This window comes from Macrobrachium nipponense, chromosome 7 (genome assembly GCF_015104395.2).
Source record: "Macrobrachium nipponense isolate FS-2020 chromosome 7, ASM1510439v2, whole genome shotgun sequence".
Lineage (NCBI taxonomy): Eukaryota > Metazoa > Arthropoda > Malacostraca > Decapoda > Palaemonidae > Macrobrachium > Macrobrachium nipponense.
This window is the reverse complement of record NC_061109.1, coordinates 58,768,419-58,775,628: the sequence shown is the minus strand read 5'-3', so window position 1 is coordinate 58,775,628 and position 7,210 is coordinate 58,768,419. Positions and strand designations below refer to the sequence as shown.

At 35.7% G+C, this 7,210-nt stretch overlaps 1 long non-coding RNA gene across 1 annotated transcript; it reads right to left on the bottom strand.

Moving 5' to 3' along the window:
* Positions 1–331: 331 nt before the first annotated feature.
* Positions 332–5,464, bottom strand: LOC135217378 (uncharacterized). The gene is made up of 4 exons (XR_010315114.1): positions 5,352–5,464; positions 4,578–4,622; positions 2,401–2,481; positions 332–2,001 (listed from the first exon to the last, which is right to left on the bottom strand). It is a non-coding gene; the product is annotated as an uncharacterized LOC135217378 (long non-coding RNA).
* Between the last annotated feature and the right edge of the window lie 1,746 nt (positions 5,465–7,210).

Here is a 7,210-nt window from a genome sequence, read left to right as displayed (position 1 = left end):
GGAAAAATGAACAAAGGGCTATCTAATTCTCTGAATATCCTTCTCGCTGTGTATTGAACTCCTGGGCAACAGTGAGTAGAACTTTTAAAAGTACTGCTGAAGATTCAGATGGTGTCTTCATAGTGACTACCACTCTGTTTGATAGACAAGTTAAGTATATCTTGGCTTTATCAGACCACTGAGCTGATTAACAGCTCTCCTAGGGCTGCCCCGAAGGATTAGATATTTTTACGTGGGCTAGAAACCAATTGGTTACTTAGCAACGGGACCTACAGCTTATTGTGGGATCCGAACCACATTGTATCGAGAAATGAATTTATATCACCAGAAATAAATTCCTCTGGTTCCGCGTTAGCCGAGCCGAGAATCGAGCCTCACACCACCGGGTTGGCAGCCGAGCGCGAAATCCGCTAGTCCAACGAGAAAAATTTGCTTGATATACAAAACTGATAAACTGGGAAGACTGTACAAATGAAAATTAGGCATATATAGTATGATTAATGAGGTGGTGGTGCGACACAAATAGCTCAATAATCCTGTAGTCACTCGTCACTACAATTAAGACATACAATTAAGACAAAACGCAAACCCCAAATTAAGTTACACAGAGACCTAATCTTCAAATTTAACTTTTTAATTTGTGAAGTGAACTTTGTGTTTTCTAAACTTGAACACACATGGTGTTTGCTAAATAATGCTAGACAACATGAAACACTTAAAATCGCAACAACCTGGAATTCTGCTTAGTTTAATAAATGACTATAAGTTAGTTATCAACATCACTGTAAGAACAGCTCAATGATCCAGTGATAAAAATAGTGAAATTGACAAGATAAAATTTTCTTCCCTGGATTTGAATGTGAGAATACCGAAGGCATTATTTACATTATAAAAAAAGGAGGGAAATTGTACTTGTTAAAATTGGACAACAAAAGTCCCTTTTCCAACTTCACTAAAGAATACGGGGAGCTAGATTGCAATTTTATATTCTGCGCTACGTTTTATAAAAGTTAAATTCTATTTGGGTTCTTGACGTTAACATAAAAGTTAAATTCTATTTGGTTTCTTGACATTAGCAGTAACTGACATAAAGTTCTAATATAATTTCTTAGTTCAGCATATTATGTTAAAGTGAAAACTTGAGCAAAATTCTTCAACTTTTCCCTAGTGCTCAGGGCAATGGCAAAGCTATGATACTTCATAGTCTAACTTTCGGAAAGTGCTACATACTGTACAATTAGCAGTAAGGAATACTGCGAGCGCTATGTTAACAATGCAGTAGTTGCAACTCCTGCATTGCGCGGTCGCCTACCAATCTGTGTGTCCGAAGTTTGATTCTCGGCTCGGCCAACGCGGAACCGGAGCAATTTATTTCTGGTGATAGAAATTCATTTCTCGATAAAATGTGTTTCGGATCCCACAATAAGCTATAGGTCTGTTAGGTAATCAATTGGCTCCTAGTCACGTAAATATATCTAATCCTTCGGGCCAGCCCTAGGAGAGCTGTTAATCAGCTCAGTGGTCGGTAAAACTAAGATATACTTAACTTTTTGCAGCTCCTGTGTTGAGTGGTAAGAACTGGAAAGTCACTGAACTTATGCATGATTTCCGTTCCGTTGAAAACTCTTCTGTTGATCCTTTAAAGAAAAAAGCATTGACGCTCTAAGGTGCTAATCAGGACAGTGATTAAGTTATTGTACAATTAGTTGTTCAAATAGATTTAATACTATCTCAGGGTGGACTTACTTCCAAGCAGTTTAAAACAAATATAATCTAAAGTGTATTGTAGAGAAAATTATCACAATGAAAATTAAAAAATTTATAGTCTTACGACTGTTCAAACTCGGAACTAGCTAGCTTGAAGTCTTGCTTCAGCAGGGACCCTCTAGTACCACTGTAGTTTTTCTGCTGTATTTTCTGGATTATCACGAAGGCACCAGTCTGAGCCCAGATTCAGTTAAATTCTTGGTTACTTATATGTCAATCCCCGTCAGTTTGAAGCTAAAAAATATGACGTATGACCAAAGACAACTTTAAACTCTTAAGAGGCTTACAAGGGTATTTCTTTTTGAATACCTAGTTTAATCAGGTTAATAAACAGTTATCTACATTCATGTAAAAGGTACTGTGAAAAGCTGGAGAGACTTAGGAAGATATTGGAACATCAAATAAAAGAAGATGATTGAAGAATTAAAATAACTGACTAGCAATTGACAAATAAAACCAAATGAGTGACTGACATATTCAAAAAAGAATCCTTGTAAATGGAGCAAATATTTTATGTAATAAAAATCTAATTCAATAACATTGTTGTTGTGTGTACTGAAGTTACCATGAATTAATTTTCAGAAAATTTTTCTAAGTCTTTCTAGGGCTGTATCACGCACCGCACCACCTCACCTTTATCAACATTTTGCCTGAAAAAATTGCAGTTTTAGTGTAGTTCCTCAATATTAACAACCCATCGGGAATTCAGTCAGCCTGGAATGACAAAAACGTTTTACTTCGAGTCTTTGAAAGTATAAAACCTAAATCTAAAATGCATCAAATATTCATGGTTCATCTTTGTGCGAGGACTATGTTTTTCGTATCAATTTATAACAAATACTGTTTTCAGAAAACTTCACTTGATCAGTCTAACAAAAATATTTGATAATAACTGGGACTAATGGCAACATGAGAATTCCTTACCCGCCCCACCCAAACGATGTTAGTGCGCTTGACTTTATTACACTCAACTTCGAGAGAAAAAAAGATGTCATAACTAACTTCCTGTAAATGTCTAATCGTTATGTAAAAAAAATTACACAATAGTTTCGATAAATATATTTTTTTTTTATCTAAGCAATCTCCTTAATTCCAACAGCTTTAGTTTTTACAAGGCTTCCTACATTACTGTTCCAGCAATTCATAACTCGACAACTCATCCTCTATAGTGTTGAGGATGTTTAGGATACACCCTAACAAATATGAAATACTCAAGACACTCATTAGTTGCTTATTAACCACTAAGTTTGCGATGCCCTACTTTAGACTTGTTTAACGTATTGGAAATTGCACAAACAGTTCAGATGCTGAGCGATCGAGTAACACTTTTTGGGTTCTAACTTCAATGGATTATTTTACTTGCTTATCAATTGGTACGTGATAGTTTGTGCTAAAACAATCTTCGGAGTTCAATTAAACGTTTTCGTGGTGTAATTTGGACTTAAAATAGTCAATGAGCACGTCTATGGTAAAGAACCTGTTAAATGCAATACGGGTTTAAAATAGTTTGGCTTTTTCTAAAAGATCGCTTCTTGATTACTTAAGGTTGCCTAAACCTAACTTTGATGCGTACTCTAGGCTAGTCAAGAAAAAAAAGCAACCCTAGATATAGAAGTTAAAGAGCATTCTGTTAAAAATAAAACTCAAAACTTAAATCTAGTTGCTTTTCCTTGTTTTCAAGGCACCGAACGCCTATCATTCAGCAACAACTAAAAATACCAGTTTTGAAAATAGAAAAAGTATTACAGAGCCCATTACGAAAAAAACTTTCAGCATTCCCTAAGCTAAAATCTGGCAATTTAAGCAAAATATACAGCATTTCAGCGAGCATTCGTGACAGGAACCATATTCTTTGAGAGTGCACTATCACGTAATCAAAATAAAGCAGCAGGTTACATAGTCCAATTTACAAGCTTCATTGCTGCTTTTCTCTCAGTTTTATAATTGCATTCTTCGCTTCATTGCTGCTCTTCCCTCGGTTCTACAATTGCGATCATTCTATAATGTTCAGACTGACCACAAGTGAATAAATTATGAAGCCTTTTATATTAATCGTACTACACTTACTGATTTACTTGAATTACCTAATGGAAGTCTTACCTTCAAAGACACGTACATTTTCCCGTTAAGTAAAAACTTGTCCTAGATGGAATGAATAATTCCAACTCCACAAATTTCAAAATTTGTAAGACCCAACCCCTTTTGTCATTAAATAAATTTATAAAATACTAACATACCTATCCTTTGCTTCGATTCATTTAAACTTCGTACACTCATTTTATTCATTATCCATCACAATTTATCCGAATTAATAGATTTGAGTACCGTTTGTGCCAGCGTATTCAGGAAAGACAACTACCGTCTCAGTACCCTAAGACACTGTCTACAGTCAAACAAGCAAAACATTCTAGACCCTGTCCTTCGTGCTAAAGTTAGCATTCATGGGTCTTTCCTTTTGTTAAATCAAGATGACGCCGGCAACTGACGGCATATTTATACATCAACATTGGAAAAACTTTTGTAAGATAATTCAAACGAGCTGTAAATGTTAAGGTTAAGTACTCCTCATGGTAGAGTTCGTATATAATTATAGTAAAACACTAGAACAACTCGAGAAACAATCAGCACTGAAAATTCAATGTTGTGTTTATTTGACTGTTATGGCGTCTTTGTTTAGTCAAAACTGAAATGTCAGCCCATTTTCCAGATGCCGAAGGAGCAAAAACTACTTAACCTAACTTTACTTTTACCGTTACAGGATTGCTACAATACAATTTAATAGTACATAGTACTAACACTTTGGTATTTACCTTGAATTTTGCAGCGGGAGTGCCTTCAGTTGGATTCACCAGTGTCTGAAATATAAAAAAAAATAAATTAGAAAGCTTTCAAGTTTATCTTCCCTTCACATTTAGCGCTAAAGACGAATCTACCGATTAAATTTCTGTTAAATGTTGTGAACAGTAAAAAAAACTTGGGAAACTCGTTCCTTCAATACTGTCCACACACAGTGCGTTGGTAATTCTAGGCAATAATTCCGCACGGACTGCAAGGAACGGTCCCGCGAATACGAAAGCCACGAGATTGTTGTTGTTGTTGTTGGAGATTAAGCTGGCCTTATGCCAGCAAGGGTTCTAACTCAGAGCAGCCCGTAGGAAGGGATTGGGGCGTCAAAAGTATTTCTGTATGTTTAGTACTAGGCCCTGTGGGTTGATTACTGTCGACCCGCCATAATATAACAGTAAATTCCTAATAAGCAACCCAAATACTATATAAAACTCATTTCCACAGAAATATCTGACGGGGAGTTATTACCTAGGTTTACCTAATATTCAATAACATTGCACAAAGGCACAGAAAGGTTAACAGGTTACCTCGCTGGCTTCATTCCCAGACCTGCAAATTCAAACCCACACTACACTATCACTCAAAATAAATATTTTCTTCAAAGACTTCATATTTTCAAATTGTGAAAACTTCAAAATAAGCAACAATATAACATTTAACAAGTCTATAAGAGCCAAGTTTTGCCATAAATACCACAAAACCTAAATAAAATTGATAACTGCAATATGATGACTCACCAGCATGTTCAAGTCCAGTTCGCAGAACAAATCCAGTTCGCAGAAAAAAAAAATCTACTGCTAGCAAAAAAAAAAAAAATAACAAAAATAAATTTTAAAAAACATCTGGTAACTATTATGGCTTCTGAGCAAATTTTCTGCTCTATTTAGCCATGTCTAAATTTCTACTATGGGAAGACAAGGACTGAAAATACAAGGAGTGGTCTCATATCTTAAAAGACTCTCAGGTTACTTAGGTATCCTTGGAAAAATAACAGCACCCTCTGCATTCTTCCCATCTTTTTCTCTTTTTTTGGGGGGGAGGGGGATGTTTAGGAAAACATTCTTCGATGGGATACTGACACAAAGAACTTATAAACCTTATCTAAAAAAAAACGTTGCATGTTAGTTTACAGGGGGGTATAGCTTCACATAAATGTATACATGTAAATGTCTGTAGTTTTTACGTAAATGAATAATAGTTCACATGGAAACATTTTCTGATAGAAGTTACGTAATTAAAATCGACAAACTTTACTGAAAGTTGAAACGTAATAAAAAAATGTCATCTTGGCACGATAATTAGATAAACCTATAAAGACATGATTTCTTTTATGAAAAGCCATAATTGATCAAATTTAGGTATGAATTGTTAGTGAATAAGTATCATGACTTTTTCTTCCTAAATACCTTTCTGAATTATCATGTCTCAAAACTTACTATAATTTTGTAACAGAAGGACTTTAAGAATGTAATTTTTCATAAGCAATACGAGAAAGCAAAACCAATTAGACGCAAAATTACTCACTTCACAAGTTTGATTTATGATTGATGAAACTTCGGCAGTCAAGACACACACTGGGCCACTCACGGCCATTCGGCGCTCAAGACTGTGAAAAGAGGGAGTCGGGGGGACTGGAAGCAAGATAAAGAGATCCAGAAAACGAGAGAGATGCAGCACAAGGATATAAAGGTGGGACTGAGAGAAAACCTCCATAGTTGCACTAAGAACTAAGAGGTAACAGTCAGAGGTGCTAGAGAGCGAGACTGAGGAAACGAAGCAGGGATGGACGTCAAGTAAATGACTAAAATCTGGATGTCGCTTTGGGCCCTTTGACAATGCTTACAGTGCTCCCTCACCTCACCTGTTTCAGTAGACGGACCATTCTTACATTTCACAAGTTTGAATATACATTGAGCAAGGGCACAGATTTCATAAGGCCCATGACTGAAGTTCGGCGCTGCTAGCCGAAGGTTATTGAAGTCAGGGGAACACTTGCCGATGTATTCCCTAAGACGATCAGCGGAGGGGAAGGGTGACGTCTCATTGCTTAGGAAGTTAATTCTGAATTAATTCAGAGTCGTACCCAACATCGAATCTAAGTTATAATGCTCATGCTGGCCGAGTTGTTCCAGTCAATTTTGTACATTGTGTTTTATATTTGTTTCGTTTGTTTCTTTGACAGATTATTATCTTTCCTGTTTTGTTATTAGTGTTTTTAGCAATATTCAAATCCAAAGAAAAATATTCCCGCAACAGTTTCGTATATATAATATATATATATATATATATATATATATATATATAGATAATATATCTATATATATATATATATATAGATAAGAGAGAGAGAGAGAGAGAGAGAGAGAGAGAGAGGAATACCTGTAAAGGATTATTAAGAAATTAAAGTTCTCTCATGAAAAGAGAAGCTGTAACCTAGAGGGTCAAACTATATCTGGATCAAGTACAATTAAAGTCCTCTGGTGGGAAAAGACAATATTCATCTAATCATATTATATACTGGAACCCCGAGGGCCTCAGTGTATCCCATTACCCCTCACACCAAACTCCTTAATGTCTGTTGCAAGTTTCGGTAATT